The following is a 21,446-nucleotide window of genomic DNA, read 5'->3' on the forward strand; positions in this document are numbered from 1 at the left end:
GGATCTTAGCTTGCCCAATGGTCAATAAGACAAAATTCAAGCAGGAGGGAATTGGATATAGCTTATAATTGTGACATTAGCAATCATTTGAAAATAAAAAAATTCTTCTCAACATAGGATACTTTAAGTTGTTTGGCAGATTAATTATGTTTCAAATGACAACAGACAGCTTTGACCGCAAATCCGCAATAACCTAAGGTAATTAAAATGGGTTTAGACTACAAATTCCAGATTCCAACCAGATTTTCTCAAATATGTTGTAACCTTAAAGTACAGAGAAGGTACAAACTAGCCCCGAACATGAATTATGAATTATGTGTGTATTAGTCTATATATATGCTCTGTTGAGGTATATTTCTTCTAGAAAAAATGTGACAAAGAGGTTGTTTTGTGGTTTGGATAACCTATACTGTGGTTTCATGGGTCAGTTGAACAACCTAAGCGAGCTAATCAAACATTATGGCCTATCAAAGGGAACCAATGAAGCAATGTTTATTATTGAAGCATATAGGACACTTTGTGATAGGGGTCCATACCCAGAGCTGATCAAGTCCTCAAAGAATTTGAAGTCAGTTTTGGTTTTTTGATCTATAACAACAAGAATGGAACAGTTTTTGCTGCATTTGTAAGATCCTATCAACTGAATCTCTCTACACATACATTTATGATATATCATAGTGTTATTAATCTGTATAGTGTTGAAGTGTTAATGCATATGTAGGATTCTAATGGTTGGGTTGGGCTCTCTTGGGGTATTGCAGCTGATGGAGCTACTGTTATATTTGAAAACTTGGACCTTGTTAAAGCAAGCTGTGCTGAATCATCTGCACCATTCCCCACTGGTATATAATTTTGGTTGATGATTTCATAATTTAGAATCACGGTTTTCTAATTTCATTTTGTGTGTATTGAGATATCATTCATTAGTAATACTTAATCTTGAGAGCTCTCTACTCAATCTTAGATATTTTATGATATCAGTTGCGCCCTGATTTTCGGATATGTGACAATATGTCATGGGTTTAGTTCATGAAAAAATGTTGAATGAAATTGCAGGGTACACGTTTCATAGTGGGCACGGTCTAAAGTGTTATGAGCATCCAAATAGAAAGATGAAGGCAATACCAAGGATTGATAGTGAAGGGTTTATGTGTCGGGCCAACTTCGATGTAGACAAACAATCAAGGAAGTCAATGATGCCACATGTTGGAAGTGAAGCCAATTGGTCTATTTAGGGATCAACCTAATTCATTTCTCCGCAACATTATATTAAGTTAGATGCAAATTAAAGTTAAATTAGAATTTCCATATAAATTCACAAACGTTCACCTCATGATTGTCAAGAATGGGGATCAGTTGTCTCATTGTGTCCCAATCCAATTGAAAGTTGTCACCTACATAAAAAAAATGAAAAAGTGAAAGTGAAACAAGAAAAGTATATTTCAACCCATAATCAAAACTGCAATAATGCTGTTCAGCAAAAGTGAAACAAGAAAAGTAAACATCAGTAACATATACAACATATTATGCAGAACTTTGTAGAATGCATATATGAAACAGAAAATTATATTTCCTTTATCTCTTTCCCTAGCATATACATGACGAAAACAGAAATATGAAGAGGACTTGATACCAAAAACTTCCTTACCAATACTATCCTCAGAAGCACTCAGGGTGCACCCCACCAATCAACTCCAACCAAAAGGCTCCACCAAAACCTGTTTTTGTAACAGATATTACCAATTCATGCAAACCAGATAAAAGAAACAAATCACAACTTCAATTATCTGGCATAGTTGAAAAATTTAGAAGCTTTAAATTTATAGGAATGTTAAGAAATCCACATCACAACATCGAAATGATGAGGAACATCAGCAAGAGGAGTCACATTGGTATGGGAACACAAAAGGGTGTGTCTCTGTTTTGATAATAGAGAAAGAGAAGCTCTTGGTGTTCCACCTTGAGAAATCCACGAAGCCTTAGTCCCAAGTAATGCACGATCAAGGCTTTTATTTTCCACATACTCATAGACTAATACACAACTTGGTCCTTCAACACAGCAACTGATCAATTTAACAAGGTTTGGATGCTTAACATGTGATATAGTATTAATTTCAGTCAAAAATTCACAAACTCCCTGTCTCCGATTTTTTAAGGTTCTTCACTGCTACCTGTCTCCGATTTTTTAAGGTTCCCTAGCAAATGTGTAACATAAGTGTTCAGTGATTTGTTAACAATAAATATCAGCATAAAATTATAAAATGTGATTGTATTATTTAGGGGTACTTATGCGACAACTTAGCTTAAGACCACATGCAGAGCCTTCAGACATTATGTTAGAGATATGATAGTCATATATGTCCCTTCAACTAAATGTTTAAGATTTTAGATGATTCCGTTCCTGACATGGTATCGAGGGTTGATGCGTAAGTACTAAGGGGATGGGATAGAGATATATTAAAGTTATTCATGTGCCTTAACCTACTACCTTAAGCTTTTGGAATATTTGGCTCAATACACTTTAAGATTATCCTAATTCATTTTTTCCCTATGTGGTCCCAAAGGAATATGACCTGGTGTGGGGAGGGGGTGTAAAGTGGAGGCGAACAAATTTTCGTCTTAGAATTTATCTCATACAAAGGGATAGAAGGATTTACATTCTTAATGCCAAAGTCTAATAAAATTGAAGCATGTCCTGCACCTAAATCAGAAAAACATTCCCTGCATCCTGAATACAATCTTAACTCAGAATCAAAAAAATATAGAAATAAAAATAAAAATCATAAATATCAGTCAGCCTACTATCATAAACTCCTCTAATGAATAATTTTGGGAGGTTCGACTGGCTAACATGCATATTAATCCCAAAAATTTACAACATATACAAGAACTGTGAGGTGTACCAAGAAAACAGTTCCAAAAGCTCCTCACCCAACTTATTGCTCATATTGTAATTGTCAGTGGCCAATCTCAATTCTTTATCAGAGAAATGCCTAACATTATCAAGTGGGTATCCCGAACAACAAGATAATAGATGCATTAAAAAAGAGTACAAGACATTAAGTATAGTGATAAATATGAAGAAAATTGTAGTTAAAAGGTATTGCTAATTATAATTTATACATCATAACTTTTATGAACAGATCACAGCTGCATTGCTTATCAAAGAACAAAGAAACTAGCAAAATCCTAAAGGGTGTTTCTTGTACTATGATTGTGTTTTCAGTTTTCACTGATGTATGATGTATATACTAAAAGAACATAATTATAGTTTGAGATTTACAACTGTATGGTGAATGTCTTTCTCTTCATTTGCGATTAAGTTGACAATATTAAAGTCGGGGTGAATTTCCATGTAAATTGCTTATAGTTTAAGCAGCAGATTGATATAAGAACCCATAGAAAGAAGGCAAAATTATATAATACTACTGTACATGAAAACTATTTGATGACACAATAACACTAGTGGATGCCACCTAGCAAAACAATAAGTCAAAACACCATCTATTTCACATGTTTGTATGTTTAAACTTCTAGCTATATTGAAGGCAATTAAATATGCAAATAAGTAATCACCAGACCAGGCTCTCACCATCTATTTCATTAGGACTCCATTTCTTTTTCACAGTTGAGGCTCCAAAGTAGCCACAACTCATAATTATCCTGGAAAGAACTATTATGCTCTGCAATCTGCATTACATAGCCATGCACAGGCATGTGAAAATAATACTAATCATTCCAGCTTAAATTTTCAGCCTTTGTTCAACTTGACATAGATTTTTATAACTTGGGATAATTTTTGGGTAGGAATATTAAAATTCTAACAAGCTGAATCAGAAATACAGGCTAAGCACAGAAATTTCAATGATGATTTTAAAGTTTTTGATTGGAAAACAGCATGGACAGTGACATAGAATCGAAGCCTCAAAATCGAAACTTAATTCTACTTTGCAAAACTTTCTAACTTGATCATGATTCACATAACAAAAAGTCAGTTGCAGTGACTTCAAATATTTCTAACCTAAATCATTTCCATTTCTTGTTACTGATGATGAACCCACCCAGAACAATAAACTTGATCTATTTTCTCTAATACCTAAACACACGCAGTTCCTGGAGAAACCCCATGTCCAGATTCAGTTCATAGTTCATAAAGATTAAAACTTTAGAAAATCATAAGGCATGAGGGAAAAACCCCTTATAAGGAAACATCATAAGACATGAAAACACAAACAAAATATATAACCACATTTTGCTAGAAAATACATATTCCAACATAGTCATCATCTTGGCGACTTCTCCAGCAAGTTCTTGAGCATCATAGTATATCAGTAGAATGTTACCTGCCTATCATACATCAAAGTAGTCTTTGGACAACCATAACAGCATAGAACATGTATACCCATGGACTTGCAGCAATCTCACCAATGAGGATGTACAACAACCTGAAATTAGTGCACAATTACAAGTAACAATTATACCAGTACATTCAGCACTCAGCAGCCATATTATAGGATGGTTGATCTCCGAGGAGATGATTTGATTTCAGAGATGGAGTTTATCAGACACCAACCAGTGCAACTTCTTGTTTATTTTCCAGAATGGTTGATATGCATATCATTATTGCGCTCACCCAGCAGCTATAACCAGGGTTCTTACCGATCTGATTATCACTCATTAAATCCCTAACAACCTTTGCTTCAGCCCATCTCCCCATAGAAAAATACATGTTGGCAAGAAGCACATAAGAGATGGAATTTTGCGGGACCAATCTGAAGAGTTCCTCAGCTGCTCTTTTTGCTAAGCTCAAGTTCGCATGAATACGGCATGAGCTTAGCACAACCTCCTACACAATTGGATCATCTTTGCACGGCATAGCATCTAGAACTTTACTTTTATGCCAAAAGAAAATTATGCTTGGAAGAGCAAAATAACTGGCTTTGGAATAATTTCTAGTTACCAACTTGCCATCATCTTATCACTAAAATTATTAAATGCATAATAGCATTAACACTCTCGACTATATAGCTATAGGAAACTGGAAACATATTAAACTGCTGCATTAAGCCAGTGTTTCATGGGCAACTAAAACCCCCTTCCTTTATCAGACTCACTTCAAAGTGATTCAAATTCAATATGAATATTTACAAGATAAACTTCCAGTTTTAATAGTAAGACCAAGACCACAAGTAAAAATGACATAATAGTCGGTACACAAATGATAGCCATAGACTGATAATTTTAAACATCTATTAGTTAAGTCTGTGGAGAAATAATAGACGAGCTATTCCACAGGTGTCCCTTTCTTTCATGTTAGTTCTAGCCAACTTATATTTCTACCTTCATATTTGATTTGACATTTAACTTATTAAAAAATAAAGACCCAACAACATTTACCCATTTTCCGTCCAGTATCATACCATTTGGATTATTTTAGGCACTATAAACAAGTTATGACTAACCTCTTGTTGAATATATACACCAATGTTTCCTAATATAGTATTCCCTGAAGCATTGGTAGCATTATTCTTTTGAAGTAAATCCTGCATCAAGAACATATATTTCAGTAATACTTATTTTAGTGTTTGTCTGCCAAGCCATAAGCATAAGAGTACAAATTTATTAAAGCAAGTGTTGCTGATTTATTATATGTGAAAATGATTAGAAAATAAAGTACCTGTCCAGCTCCCTCTGCCATGGATACTACAGCCGATCCCATTGTTTCTATAAGGTATTTGAGATGACTCAAAACTCCATGAGGTCAGAGTAAATTGAAAGGAATCTTTGAAACAGAAAAATTTAGTATTAGTTTATCAATGTGACAAAAAAAGGGAGCAATTTTTATCATATTTACCTCAGGAATTAGACATATGTCAATCTGTCCACTAGCTAAGGCAGAGCATGCATTGCTATGAATCCGCTGCTACAGCCCATCAATTTCACAATCCCAATTCCATGATATTAGGGAAGAGAAGCAAATATTTTAATATCTACCAAGTAAAAAAGCATGACTGGATCTAGTCAATTGATACAACATATTAAGTAATTTATCTCAATGTAAGCAGAATTTATTGCTTTGTGCTTCTTCAACTGCAGTATCAAAGCCAAAAGTTTTGTCCATCAATAGAATATGGTTTTAGGCACTCCGATTACTGATACTTTAAGCCGTCTTTTACAGCACTGAAGGAAAAAATTAGTTCATCAAACACTCTGGAAAAGCTTAATATTAAGAACAGTATGTAAAATATCATTTAGGAGTATCAACCAATTAACTAATCCATATTCCAGATTGTAGGCAACAAGAGTCAAACATACTAGCCTCTTTTCATCGTGTTTACCAATAATAAAGGGTCGGAAAGGGCACTCAAAAAATAAATCAATTTTTTTATCAATCTTTTTTATATTAGGATAGTTAAATATTCAATTCCAACACTATCATTCAGCTTGTTGAATGGGGAAATGGTTAAATAATTTGGAAAGGATTGGCTGATATCGTTCATCTCTAAAAGGGGCTGTAGAACACAAGTGTGCACACATCAGAGGGAGAGAATGCATGAGATGAATCTATGAGATGAATTTATCGGAATGGCAAAGAGAACTTAAAAAGAGCCCTGAATTCTTCTCCCTCAAGTCGTCCAAATAAATTTTGACAGCTTTTTTTACAAGATTTCTCTCAAGTTGAGACGTTTTCCTTGCTGCTGGTATCCCAGCCGTACCAACGTGTCAAGGAAGTATATCACATTAAAATAAGAAATTTTAAGAGAAATGCAGAGATGTTCATACTTATATTCATGTTGGGAATATGTATATAGTTTGTCTACCATATGTATTTAAGTGAAATGCAGAATTCTATACTGGTTCTATGAAGAAAATTCGTGTACGGAAAGTATGAAACTATTGTTGAATTATGCCCCCGAAATTCAGACCATATCTTTTCTAGTCAGCGCTCTTTCATACATGATCGGGAGATCGTACAAGGTGAGAAGCCCTTGAAATACAAAACCTGATATTAAACATTTATATTATCCGATTAATAAGCAGACATGTAAAATCTAAAGAACAACAAAACAGAACGGAAACATAATTCAAGGGACTTGTTCAGGAACCTCTGTTTTATCACCATATTCCCTGACACATGAAGCATTCTTCCTTGATATATTACTCATTACTATAACTGCTTCCATCACCAGTTCAATGTGTTGACGGTTTTCAGTACAACAAGCTACTCCACTCCCAACTTTGTGTTGTTCCCTGTCGTAGGTTCAGAAGGTATTAAGTAACACGAAAGCTATTTGTGCTATGACTTACGGATCTAATTCTCACGGCACTTTTCTAATACCAAGAAAGTAAATATTGAGAAGTTTATACCTTATACAAACTAATTTTTCACATTCCTATATGTGAGACATTTTTCCTCCACGATTTGTATGCAATGTTTCAGATCAACATTTCAAATGGAATCAATTAATAGTAACATGTTATCTTTAACATGCAAATAGACATCATTGCTAGACAATTTCCTGCATCATTACACACATTTTGTATTCTGCTACTAACTGACTATATGACACCTTATAAGTGAACATGGAATGTTAATGTTCAAGTAATAATCAACACATCTCATGAAATCTAGGGATGATACCAACGTATTATCATATTTAAAGTGCAGTGAAATTACCTCTTCCCATGTGACTTAACAGCAAGAAAGTAATCAATCTACTAATTGTAGAACAAAAACATTTTGATTCTAAATGATAATCGGGAGCTTAGTTGACATTATGAATTTACCGACTCGGGAAAAACTATTGGTGAAGGAAGCTTTGCAAAGGTTAAAGTAGCCAGGAACGTTGACTCTCGTGACCATGTTGCTATCAAAATCCTCTACCGTAACCATGGCCATATTTAAGCAATCATGTACAATAATCATCTCACACTACAAAGTCCCAACATAACCATGGCCAGTTGATCTTAACACTAAAAGGTCAAAAAATTAAAAATTGTAGGATAATAGAATACAGATTTGGATAGGGACCATGGGCTGCAACATATGTACACAAACATACCAAAGAGGACAGATGAAGGGCAAATGATTTTGAGAGACAAATTGATACCAAGTAAGAATCATACACAAAGATGCATAATCTCTCATCTAACAGTGCACTGTCATAGACATTGAACGTCAGCCTTCCCATACCCAAAAATAGTTCACAAGTTTATACATTCTCACAATTAGCTTACAGAACCTATTAAGGCAAAATAATTTTATCCAGATGATAAAGGAATGACTGACCATGTGCACATGAATCAACCGAGTGAAAATCCAATGGTATCATCCCCAATAATATCCAAGTTTTCTCGCCTAATATACTCTCCTTGTGTATTATGTATCATAAATGAACCTTAAAAGAACGAGAATCATATTGGAAGAAAAGAGGACAATACCCAATAAAGCCTACCCGCTGGTGTTCTAGTAAATGTTCCTGTTAATAGGCATAAATGTCAAATGGAGCTAGGTTGGATGCTCCATCAATTGTATTACTAATCTTGGCGATGGCCCCTTCTACCAAGCTTTTTGGGTGCTTCACTTAGAGCTGGCATTACCAATTTGGCCTCTTGGAAAACAGTATCTTCATTTTAGTTTTGATGTGCAAAATAAACCAAAAGATAATACTAACTGTTAAAGCAGGGAAGCAATTCAGGGTAGCATAGTTGATCATTTTCTATGACAATTAACATCCATGCTTCTAAAGTAGATCAGCATTGATACCAAATGAAACTAAATCACAATTCAAAAGAATGGATCAATACATGGTTATTATTTTTTGGATGAACAGAATAGTAGTACAAGCAAGTGTTCACTGACCCATTGTGGTTGCAGGATGCAGCAGTTGCAGTGCTTCGGGAAGGACTGGTTATCCAATAGTCTCCTGTGTTTTTGTTTTATTGGCTTTTGCCATTTCTGCAGCTTACATTGCAGAAAAGAGACAAGTTTGATTATTTTCGTTTTTACTTGAAGATAGAATAGTTACTGGTTATATTATTATCACACTGATAACGAGTTTGTGCTATAATTCAGCTTAACAAATGCCTTAGCAAGATCCAAAGAAATATGTTTTGAATTTATTTGTGAAGTTTTAAAACAATATAAATCAATTTATGCTGCTTGTCTGAAGCATGACAGAACACAACCAGAATTCACTATACTAGGAGACACAACTCATAGGTTACACATTGTGTAACATTATAAAATAATTTGGTGGTGTATCACTAAAACAGAATGGTTATGATGGCATGTATTATATATCCTAAAGGAATATATATATTCTCCGTCATTTTATACTCAACTAAAACTGGCATTGAATGATCCTGAATTTTAGTGCCTGAATTCACAGTATGGGTTGCAAATGTGCGGCAGAAACTTGCATAACGCTGCAAAAATGCAATAAAATGTGAAGCCAGATCAAGAACTGAAGCCTGCATAATTTGAAACAAAATTAAATTGCATTTTTTTATTTTACTAAACAAAATAAGCAATGCCACTTGTCAAACTATAACAAAAGTAGACCTGCATAGCCATTGATTCAGAGTCAATGCTGTTTAATCTTTCCTTGGGGATGCTTGCCAGGCTCAGGCACTAAAGCTGAAGAATTTATCAAAGTAGACTCAACTCCTTTCCCAAGCATATATATCAAATAACAACCTACCTTGCATTTCCAGAATCATATCCCAGTATGTTTAACCTAAAAAGCAGTACCACAGACATAAACTTGGCTGTCCAAGAACAATTAACACTGAAGGTTATATTATAATTCTCCCAGATGAAAGATGCATTAAAAGGTTGATGGAAATTTGGGTGAAAAGTAGACCTTAACAGATTATCGAAAAATCAGATTTACACAGAAATCCATATCAATATAATCAAACAATTCAAAATCATGTTAGTTTGTGGTATGGAACTGACCTCAAATGTCACAATTACAAATTAAGTTTCTATCAGCCACAAATTATTAACTAAGGAGAATTAATAGACACATTGCTTATGCAAAATACTATATGTAAGATTACATAAAATGGTCAATAGCAAGCATTTGCTTATGGATCCAAGATTCCAATGTTATAGACATTCCACCAACAACTTAATACGAAACAATGTACTCTTGTCACAGTTAACAGAGAAGGAATGAGACCCCTCTTCAGTTGACAGGAAGTTGAACAAACCATAGTGAACTATGATAGCCAATGACATGTAAGACTTACTGTTGCCTGTGCTGAGAGTAAAACAATAAAAGAAAACATCAGTTGTTAATATACAGCATATTATGCAGAACTTTCTAGCAAAGTGCATATATGAAACAAAAAATTATATTTCCTTTATCTCTTTCTCTGGCATACACTTGAAGAAAAGAGGACTTGATACCACAAACTTCCTTACCAATACTACCCTAAGCAGCACTCTGGGTGCACCCCACCAATCAACTCCAACCAAAAGGCTCCACCAAAACCTGTTTTTGTAATAGATGTTACCAATTCAGGCAATTTGGTTTTGATTATATTGCAACAGAAATTACTCCTTTCATAGCCATTTGGTTTTGACAAAGAACTTTAACATAGAATCTGAACCAAAATTGAACTTCCCTCTGGTAGTAAAGAGCCAAAAAGGTGTCCTTAAGTCTTCACCTGATCCGACAACCTTCAGTGAAGGGGGGCATGTTGCAAAGTAAGTTCTACCGCCTACCTCACATTCTCGAGAATTGTTGAAATGCATGTTGGTCTAATTTTCTAATAGTCAATTGTTTTGGGATGAAACTTAACAGTAAGTAAATTAAGTATATGGGTGCTTTTAATTTTATGGATCTTAGCTTGCCCCAGGATCAATAGGACAAAATTCAAGCAGGTGGGAACTGGATATAGCTTGGAACTGTTTCATTAGCAATCATTTGAAAATAAAAGTTTCTTGTCAACTTAGGATGCTTTAAGTTGTTTGACAGACTGCAATTGCATTATGGGCCCATAAAGACTCAAAATACCATCCAGATTTTACGTAATGGATAAAGAGTTCACAATTCAGTTGCATCTAGGTCATAAAGGCTCAAACATATTCTGAAACAAGAGAACATATAACAAATGCTTTTAAGGTCATATAGACTCAAAATATCATGCTTATTTTACATCATAAATAAATATTTTATAATGCAGTGACATTTAAGGGCATCAAGGCTCAAACATGCCCCATCCAGAATTTAGATGAACAGATTCATGCTGCCATTGCCATTAGGTTATCAAGGCTAAAAAAACACAATCCAAAATTTACATAACAAATAAAGAAACTCACATTATTTGACAATGCATTTAGAATAAAGAATTAATATCGCATTTGACATTCACAGTTAAGGTCATCAAGGCACAACAAATACCAATATTCCATCCACTTTTTATATCATTTACGAAGAACTCATACCGCATTTAGGGATCATAAAACCTTAAAAACATGTAATTCTAATTATGAATAACAATTGCATTTAGCAGGCTCAAACATACCATCAAGAATTTACATTATGTAATAATATAATGAAAAAAGAATGCATACTGCAATTTGCATTTAGGTTCATAGATGGACAATAAATACCGTCATGAATACATAATCCATATAGCTATTCTATTTAGGGACATCATAGTCCCCCTAAAACATAATATGTGAATTTCAAACCACAATTGCATTGAAGGAGACCAAAAACTCGAGTATACCATCTTAGTTTTACATAATTCATATTGAAATTGTATTTACAATCAGTTGCCAGCCAATAAGGGTCTCAAATGAGTTTAAAATTGTCAGGAATTAAGGTCAAATATACCATCTAAATAGATACTATTTTTTCCATAGGTTACCTATAATTGCTTGTAGAAAAGAATGTCTTTGAGCTAATTCTTGTTTTCCTTCTACTTTTTGTCAAATAAAACATAATATGCTACAAAAAGGCAAGTCATTTTTGTTAGTCACTACCTCAATCCGGCACTAACCAGGACTTCAATCATCATGGTATATGGACCATTATTAGTTCCAAACCCCCCATCATTCATGGACAAGGATGGGAAGGAAAATCATTGGACTATCCATGTTTGGATAACATAACAATTTCAAGTTTCTTTGCTTGAAGGTTGTTTATCGTTGTGGTGCAGTAAGAAAAAAACCCAAATTATGGAATTTTCTCTGCCCAAATAGCTTTTCTTGAGTATTGTTCATATACTAGTCCAGCCATCTAACAAGGGCCTCAAGCGACCCATAAAGGGTTCTACCCACAGTGTCGCAGTATATGATCACATGAAAAAGGAATGGTCAAAGGTGTTGGTGAATTGGCATATCATTTCAAAATTACCTTAAGAGCAGCAAGGGTCTCGACATGCCTCTTCATGATGGCTGTTGGAACTACATTGTTCAATGTGGTACCAAACCTGAAAGTATTCTTTTAGATGAGAATTACAGAGCTAAGGTTTACATTTTGACCTCCTGGAAAACATTGTCTTCATTTTAGTTTGATGTGAAAAATAAACCAACATGTAATACTAACTGTTAAAGCATGGAAGCAACTCAGAGTAGGATAATTGATTGTTTTCTATGATAATTAACAAAGAAGCACCAAATCCATGATTCCAAAATAGATCAGCAATGATACTAAGGGTCCGTTTGCAAGTTGGGTTTTGGAGGGAAATGGGAAGGCTTCAGAATCATACCCCAAATATAATTCATGCTCACAAGTCTTTCATTTCCCTCATTTATCCTCCAAAAACCAACTCGTAAACAGACTCAAATGAAAGTAAATCACAATTCAAAAGAATGGATCAATATGAATTGTTACTATCTTTTGGATGACCGTTCAGGCAAGTTTCTCCAATAATACTAGTCAGAGGCACGTAGTGAGGATCACCACCAAAGATTAATTTTTCTCCACCAAAGGACAAAGGAGGCTACATGACTAGGCAGGATGTTATTTGATAAAAAACACTATATGGCAAATATTTATACCAAAAAAGCAAAATTAGTATAAGTCCCTATACTTTTTAAAGCTGTCAAGTCTGTCCCTATAGGTTCGAAAAACAAGCAACCAGATGCTTGAAGTTATTTTTTTAAAACTTTAGAATCCCATTCACAATTTAGATAATATGAAGACTATTTAAAATTCCAAAAAACCACATGGACCTGTAGACTAGTTTAACCTCTCAAGTAACATATCTGATCAGTGTGCACCCTGACTTGTTGAAGGAGTTGCAGAACTTCAGGTAGGACTGACAACCACTTTGCGGTTGTTGCTTTTGGGGCCTGAATTCACAGTATGAGTTGCAAATGTGCGGCACAAAGTTGCATAAGGCCACAAACGTGCAATAAAATGTGAAGCCAGATCAAGAACTGAATCAACATAAGCCTTCATAATTTGAAACACAATTGAATTGCATTTTTTAAATTTTTTTACTAAACAAAATAAGAACGACACTTGTCAAACTGTAACAAAAGCAGATCTGAATAGTAAAGGTCAAGTGTTGTTCATAGCCAATGTTGTTTAATCTTTCAGCGGATGCATGCTAGGGCTCAGGCAAAGCAAGAGAAATTATCAAAACAGACTCAACTCATTTAAAATCTAGAACCATCACCCAGACCTCTTTGGTTTTGACTCTACAATCATACAAGATCCAGTACGTTTAGGCTAAAAAGCAGTACAGCAGACAAACACTTCCCTGACCGAGAACACAGTAATATAGGATGGAGAGCAGCTTGCTGTGAGATGATTCTAAAATGCATGTATTACCCATCTAGCAAACACAGGTGCTAACTGCTAAATCAGTTACATTAACATGGTAGAAGAGCTAAGCTATAATACAAAGCTGAGTCTACCTTCTATGATGTGGTTAGAAAATCCACCTCATTGATACATGAGGTTATGAAGCCTGAGCAAGGTTCAACAAGACATTCATGTTCAAATGCCATACTTAGAAATTAAATTTATTATCACTGGAAAACCAACGATTAAGCACTTGCAATTATACCTTATAAAGGGCAACCCAATGCACAAAACTCCCAAAACAATCAATCCTCTATATAACAACTAAGTTTAATCCAAAGGCAAAAGAAAATCAAAAGGATGCTAGGTAAAAAGCAATAATTATGTTCTTTTCCTTTCACAACTGTTTCAGATAATGTAATCTCACTAGGCTGAATCCTTTATGCTTCAAGCACTTCAACCCTATAGATTATATAAAACTAAATTCCCTGTATCTAAGTTCAGACTTTTATGTCACTAACTTGAACTGTAAGGGAATAATAACTAGCATAGAGGTTAGGTACAATTGTACACCTATTATACTTTTATTATAGTACACAAAGAACTATACCTAAATTTTGTTCCATCCAATACAACAGCATACATTTAAATGTGCCTATTGCAATGCAAATCACTTACCTCAGGTGGGAATCATAAGTGTCAAAAAGGGAGTCTGGAAAAGTCAAAGGTAATTTATTTATGTATATAAAAAGCCTTCTAAGATTCTCCCTTGTCACTGTTGCCATATCTACTACATCCCTGTTATCAGTAAATACCTAGAGAGTACACTCACTTGAGACTGTCACGGCAAAACGGGCATGGCTGTGACCTTGTTCGCCTGCAAAACTAATCAAATTAATTATACTTGTTCCAAGGTACGAGACAACAACAAAAGGTTGACAAATTCAGATACTGTGGTTTAATCAAAGGTAACCTCGTGCTACAAAGGTCTCGCTATAGGTGGATCCAGGTAAGGATAAAACTCCTACAAGTGTTGTGTATGTGGTCATGTGGGCAGTAGGTCTCGCAAGAAACCGATTCCAAGATTCAAAATGTGACCTGAGTCACAAGGCAACAAAATCGAGAGTTGTGCAAAGACTCCCCTTCATAATGTGGGATAATGCCAAAAAACAAAAACATATTGTGGGAGATGGACTAGTTGAACACTAAAAAACCACAACAAATATATGAATGTCCCAATTCAAATTTAAAATCAGACCACAAGTATAGAGAATTTGTTGGATACTCCAAAGCATAAGTCATCAATCTATGAAAAATGAAAAAAGTTCCGGTGAACCACAACATAGAAGACAGAATTTGATTATGAACAGATTCATGCTGCCATTGCCTTTAGGTTATCAAGGCTAAAAACACAATCCAAAATTTACATACAAAATAAAGAAACTCATTCGACAATGCATTTAGTGTTTTCATTATGAATAAAGAATCAATATTACATTTGACATTCACACTTAGGGTTCATCAAGGCACAACACATACCAATATTCCATCCATTTTTTATATCATTTGCAAAGAACTCATACTGCATTTAGGGATAATAAAGCCTTAAAAGCATGTAATTCTAATTTCTACATTATGAATAACAATTGCATTTAGCAGGCTCAAATATTCCATCAAGAATTTGCATTTAAGCTTTATGTAATAAACTAATGAAAAAAGAATGCATACTGCAATTTCCATTTAGGTTCATTGAGGGACAATCAATACCATTATGAATACACAATCCATATAGCTATTGCATTTAGGGGCATCATAGTCCCCCCAAGACATAATAACATCTTAATTTCATACCATAATTGCACTGAAGGCGAACAAAAGCTCGAGTATACCATCTCAGTTTTACATAATTCATATTGCAATTGTATTTACAACCAGACAACTGCCAGCCTATAAGGGCCTTATGAGTTAAATATGTAGGCAATTAAGGTCAAATATACCATCTGAATAGATACTAATTTTTCCATAAGTTTTCGACATACCTATTATTGCCTTTTGAGAAGATTGTCTTTGAGCAGATTATAATTTTGCTTCTACTTTTTGTCAAACAGAACATACAAGGTTACAAAAAAGGCAACTCTTTTTTGTTAGTCACTACCTCAATCGGGCACTAACCAGGATTAGTTCCAAACCCTCCATTATTCATGGACAAAGATGGGAAGGAAAATCATTGGGCTGTCCATGCTTGGATAACACAACAATTTTCAAGTTTCATTTGCTTGAAGATTGTTTATGGTTGTGGTGCTGTATAAAAAACCAAATTATGGAAGTTTCTCTGCACAAATATCTTTTCTGGAGTAATGTTCTTGTGGACTAGTCCAACCCTCTATAACAAGGACCTCGAGCGATCCATAAAAGGGTTCTACCCATAGAGTCATAGAATATGAATACATGAAAAAGGAATGGTCAAGGGTGTCATTGGCATATCATTCCAATATTTCCTTAAGAGCTGCAAGGGCCTTGACATGCCTCTTCATGATGACTGTTGGAACTGCATCGTCCAATGTAGTATCAAACCTGAAAGCTTTAAGATGAGAATTATAGAGCAAAAGTTTTGTATTGGAGTTGCATTTAGCATGTTTTAGGCTCATACAAACAGTTTAGAATATATATATCATATCTGTGGTGCAATTTGCATTTAGGGTCATCTTGACACAATTGTACCACCCCTTTTTCCATAGTTAATAAAGAATCCATATTAGAATTGTATTTTGGGATGTAATGGCCCCAAGCACAGCATCCCAATTCATATTGTGAACCAAGAATTCATACTACAATTGCATCGAAGGCCACCAATCACTCAAGTATATCCTAATTTTACACTACGAATTGTAATTGCATTTTCAGTAAATTTTCAAATTAGGGTCCATCTGAATTCAAAATTTTAGGCAACTAGGGTCAAACGTACCATCAAGATTCATCCTCACAGTCATTCATCTTGCCTGCAATATTTATCCTCACAATCCAAAACAGCCACTAGGGTTATAAAGGCTAAAAAAACAGAATCCAAAATTTACATTACAAATAAAGAAATTCACATTATTTGACAATGTGGTAGGGTTAACCACGACTATACTAGATTTACATTATGCTTAAATAATGAATATTGCATTTGACATTTGCAGTTAGGATCATCAAGGCACAATATATACCAACATTCCATCCACTTTTTATATCATTTACAAAGAACTCATTCTCTGTTTAGGGATCATAAAAACCTCAAAAGCATGTAATTCTAATTACTATATTATGAATAACAATTGCAATTTGTAGGCTCAAACATTCCAACAAGAATTTACATTTAAGCTTTATGTAGTATAATGAAAAAAGAATGCTTACTGCAATTGACATTTAGGTTCATCGAGGGACAATACCATCATGCATACATAATCCATAATTCCATATAGCTGTCGCATTTAGGGACATCATAGTCCCCCCAAAGCATAACATCTGAATTTCATACCACAATTGCATTGAAAGCGACCAAAAGCTCGAGTATACCATAGCAGTTTTACATAATTCATATTGCAATTCTATTTACAATCAGCTAGATGCCAGCCAATAAGGGTCGCAAATGAGTATAAATTTGTAGGCAATTATAATATATACCATCTGAATAGATACTAATTTTTTCATCGGTCTTATACATACCTAGTAGAGAAGTTTTCTTTCAGATGATTCTTGTTTTGCTTCTACTTCCTTGTCAAACAGCACACGTACATTGTTACAAAAAGGCCAGAAATGAGTCAAGCATACAAACCCAATCGTACACTACAAGTTGAGAATTTAAATTTTAATTGCATTTCGGATCATTTTGCAAATTAGGGTCGCATCTGAATTCAAAATCATAGGCAACTAGTGTCGAACATATTATCCAACATCATATTACGAATTAAACATTCATCTTGCAAGCAATGTTCATCCTCACAAATCAAAACAACCACCAGGGTTTCTATAGCCACTTAAATTTAGATTCATGAAGATTAAATGTCCTTGAATGAGATCATGAAAGCATATCATCCATTTTCATATTATGAATAAAGAATTCATACAACAGTGTATAACTTCGATCCAACCATCCATCGATTGTGAATAAAGAATTCATGTTACAGTATCATTTAGGAGCATCAGCCAATTAGGGTCTAACTCATCCATATTCCAGATTGTAGGCAACAAGGGTCAAACATACGAATCCCTTTTCTTATATATACCCACTATAAAGGGTTGGAAAGGGCACTCAAAAAATAAATCAAATTATTTATCAATCTTTCTTGATTATACTATATGTGTTTCTTCATCCTTTGCAAAGATCAAAGAAGCAGCAACATGGTCAACAAAACAAAAGAACTTAAAACATAACATTGGTAAAACTACAATTCATCTGTAAAGAGAAAAAGGAAAACCCATCACTGTGCATATTGGGAAATATCATGTGTAAGATGAATAGAAGTTCCACTGAAAACATAACAGAGGTAAAATTACAATTCATCTTTCCACTCACCATCAAATCCTTGTTTCACTTGTTCCTGTAACATAACCACATAAACTTTTCAATTATTCATCAATTCTATAGCAGATTTGAAAATCAGGAAATGCAAGTAACAGAACTATTCAAATTAAAAGAAGACAAACCTCCGTAGTTTTGAGTAAAGCCAGAAGTGCAGTGCACAACTGCAATAACAGCCTTTCCAACCATATCTACCATATTTTCCCATAATTATAGTAAAATACATCGCATATTTCTTACATATTTGTAAATACATTGCATCTGCCAGCCAATTATAAGGGTCTCAAATTAATTTAAATTTGTAGGCAATTAAGGTCAAATGAACAGATACTAATTTTTTCATAGGTCTTATACATACCTATAATTGCTTGTAGAGAAGATTGTCTTTAAGTTGATTCTTCTTTTGCTTTTATTTCTTTGTCAAACATCACATACTTTGTTACGAAAAAGCAACTCCTTTTGTAAGTCACTACCTCAATCCGGCACTAACCAGGACTTCATTCATCCATGAACAAGATGGGAAGGAAAATCATTGGAGTGTCCATGCTTGGAAAACATAACAATGATAGCATATTCAAGGCATAACATAAAAGGATTATATAACGAATTTGTAGTATAATTTGCATTTAGGGTCATCAAGGCAAATTATATATAATGAATCTGTAGTATAATTTGCATTTAGGGTCATCGAGGCAAATTATACCATCTCTTTGCATAGTTAATAAAGAGTCCATATTACAATTGTATTTTGGGATATCATGTCCCCCAGCATAGCATCCCAATTTATATTATGAACAAAGAATTCATACTACAATTTGCATTGAAGACCACCAATGACTCAAGTATACAATCCCAATTTTGCACTAAAGATTGAGAATTTAAATTGTAATTGCATTTCCGGTAATTTTGCAAATTAGGGTCGCATCTGAATTCAAAACCATAGGCAACTAGTGTCAAACATATCATCCAGTATCATATTATGAATTAAGCATTCACCTTGCCAGCAACGTTCAATCTCGCAGTCCAAAACAACCACCAGGGTTTCTATAGCCACTTAAATTTAGTTTCATCAAGATCCTTGAGTGAAATCATAAAAGCATACCATCTATTTTTAATATTATGAATAAAGAATTCATACGACCAAGTATATAATTTCGATCCAACCATCCATCCATTATGAATAAAGAATTCATGTTGCAGTTGCATTTAGGACCATCAACCAATTAGGATTTAACTCATCCATACTCCAGATTGTAGGCAACATGAGACAAACATACTAATCTCTTTTATTATGTGTACCAATTATAAAGGGTCAGAATGGGCACTCAAAAAATAAATCATTATTTATCAATCTTTCTTGATTATGTTATTTGTATGTTTCTTCATCCGTTGCAAAAAAATCAACAGAAGCAACATGGTAAAAAACAAGAACTCAAATATTAAAAATGTAGAGAAAAGAAAGAAAGGTGTGGCACTGATAAAGGATTGGAAAGCCATAGAATAAATCAAATTTCATGTCTTTCTCACATTTCATTATCAGATACTAACAAGTTCAAGAAAATTAAGGAAAAGAAAGAAATGAAATTTCATCACTTTCTCACCTTTCTTTATCAGCTGAAGTTCAAGAAAACCACAACGTTATTAGATTCTAAGAAATCACCTCAAGATTTATAGGAATTCATGCAAAAGATTGAAAATTAAGAAAGAGAAAAGAGATAGATGTGGCAGTGATAAAAGGGTTGGAAACACCACCTCTCATTCTCTACTTCGTGTTTCATTATTAGCTTAAGCAGCTTAAGTAATTTCAAGAAAATTAATGTGACTATCACAGAGTAAGAAATTGCGTCAAGATTTGAAGATAGAAAACTGAGAGAAAAGAGAGACATGTTTCTTGCAGGAGACTGAGAATTGAGAACTGAGATAGTATATAACACCACCTCTCTCGTTCGCTCTATCTGTCTCTCTGTCCCTCGCAAGTTCTGTCCCTTCTCTCGCAAGTTCTCTCTCCGTAGTCATGTTTGTAGAACAACTTATGTAACAATGTCGAATAAAGATGTCTTTATATAACAATAGAACACCGACCTATGCACTGTTGTAAATCAAATATGCTTAATGGGCCTTGTTCTTAAAAAAAATAAAATCCTAATAATACGTATTTTATATTCTTTTTTTTATTTTTTTGTATTCCATGTGACACTTTTATTCAAATGGATTTCTTCTTCTTTCAATACTTTTGAATTTTCCCATTTTTAATAATCAACTCTCCTCATGCACATCCTCATACTAATCCTTTTCCTTATCCTCATCCTCAGCCTCATCCTTATCCAAATCCTCATCCTCATCCTCAACCTCATCCAAATCCGCATCCCCATCCCCTTCCAAATACTAATCCTAATCCACATCCTCATCCTCATCCTCATCCTAATCCAGATCCTCATCCTCAAGCTCATCCTCATCCTCATCCTAATCCTCATCCTCATCCTCATCCTCATCCTCATCCTCATCCTAATGCTAATCCTCATCCTCATCCTAATCCTAATCGTAACCCTCATCCTCATCCTCATATTCATCCTCATCCTTATCCTGATCCTGATCCTCATCCTCATCCTCATCCTCATCCTCATCCTCATCAGCATCCTCATCCTCATCCTCGTCCTCATCCTCATACTAATTCTAATCCTAACCCTAACCCTAATCCTAATCTTAATACTCATTGTAGTCCTCATCCTCATCCTCATACTAATCCTAATCCTCATCCTCATACTTATCCTCATACTCATCCTCATCCTCATCCAAAACCTCATCCTACTACTCCACATCCTTATCCTTATCCTCATCCTCATCCTCATTCTCATCCTCATCCTAATCCTCATCCTAATCCTAATCCTCATCCTCATACTAATTCTAATGCTAATCCTAATGCTAATCCTAATCCTAATCCTAATCCTCATCCTAATCCTAATCCTCATCCTCATACTAATTCTAATGCTAATCCTAATGCTAATCCTAATCCTAATCCTAATCCTCATCCTAATCCTAATCCTCATCCTCATACTAATTCTAATGCTAATCCTAATGCTAATCCTAATCCTAATCCTAATCCTCATCCT

The 21,446-nt window shown here is 34.5% G+C and overlaps 3 long non-coding RNA genes and 1 pseudogene across 3 annotated transcripts; 2 read left to right on the forward strand and 2 right to left on the reverse strand.

Annotated features, from left to right (window-relative positions):
• LOC109350409 lies at positions 315–1,247 on the forward strand (annotated as a pseudogene).
• Positions 1,883–3,888, reverse strand: LOC109349350. The gene is made up of 3 exons (XR_002107960.1): positions 3,593–3,888; positions 2,658–2,728; positions 1,883–2,195 (listed from the first exon to the last, which is right to left on the reverse strand). It is a non-coding gene; the product is annotated as an uncharacterized LOC109349350 (long non-coding RNA).
• On the forward strand, positions 12,802–18,754 carry LOC109349348. Its single transcript, XR_002107958.1, has 3 exons — positions 12,802–12,812; positions 15,738–15,798; positions 18,682–18,754. It is a non-coding gene; the product is annotated as an uncharacterized LOC109349348 (long non-coding RNA).
• Positions 13,665–18,745, reverse strand: LOC109349349. Its single transcript, XR_002107959.1, has 2 exons — positions 18,695–18,745; positions 13,665–15,711 (listed from the first exon to the last, which is right to left on the reverse strand). It is a non-coding gene; the product is annotated as an uncharacterized LOC109349349 (long non-coding RNA).

The sequence above is a fragment of the Lupinus angustifolius genome, chromosome LG06 (assembly GCF_001865875.1).
Source record: "Lupinus angustifolius cultivar Tanjil chromosome LG06, LupAngTanjil_v1.0, whole genome shotgun sequence".
In the NCBI taxonomy this organism is placed as follows: domain Eukaryota; kingdom Viridiplantae; phylum Streptophyta; class Magnoliopsida; order Fabales; family Fabaceae; genus Lupinus; species Lupinus angustifolius.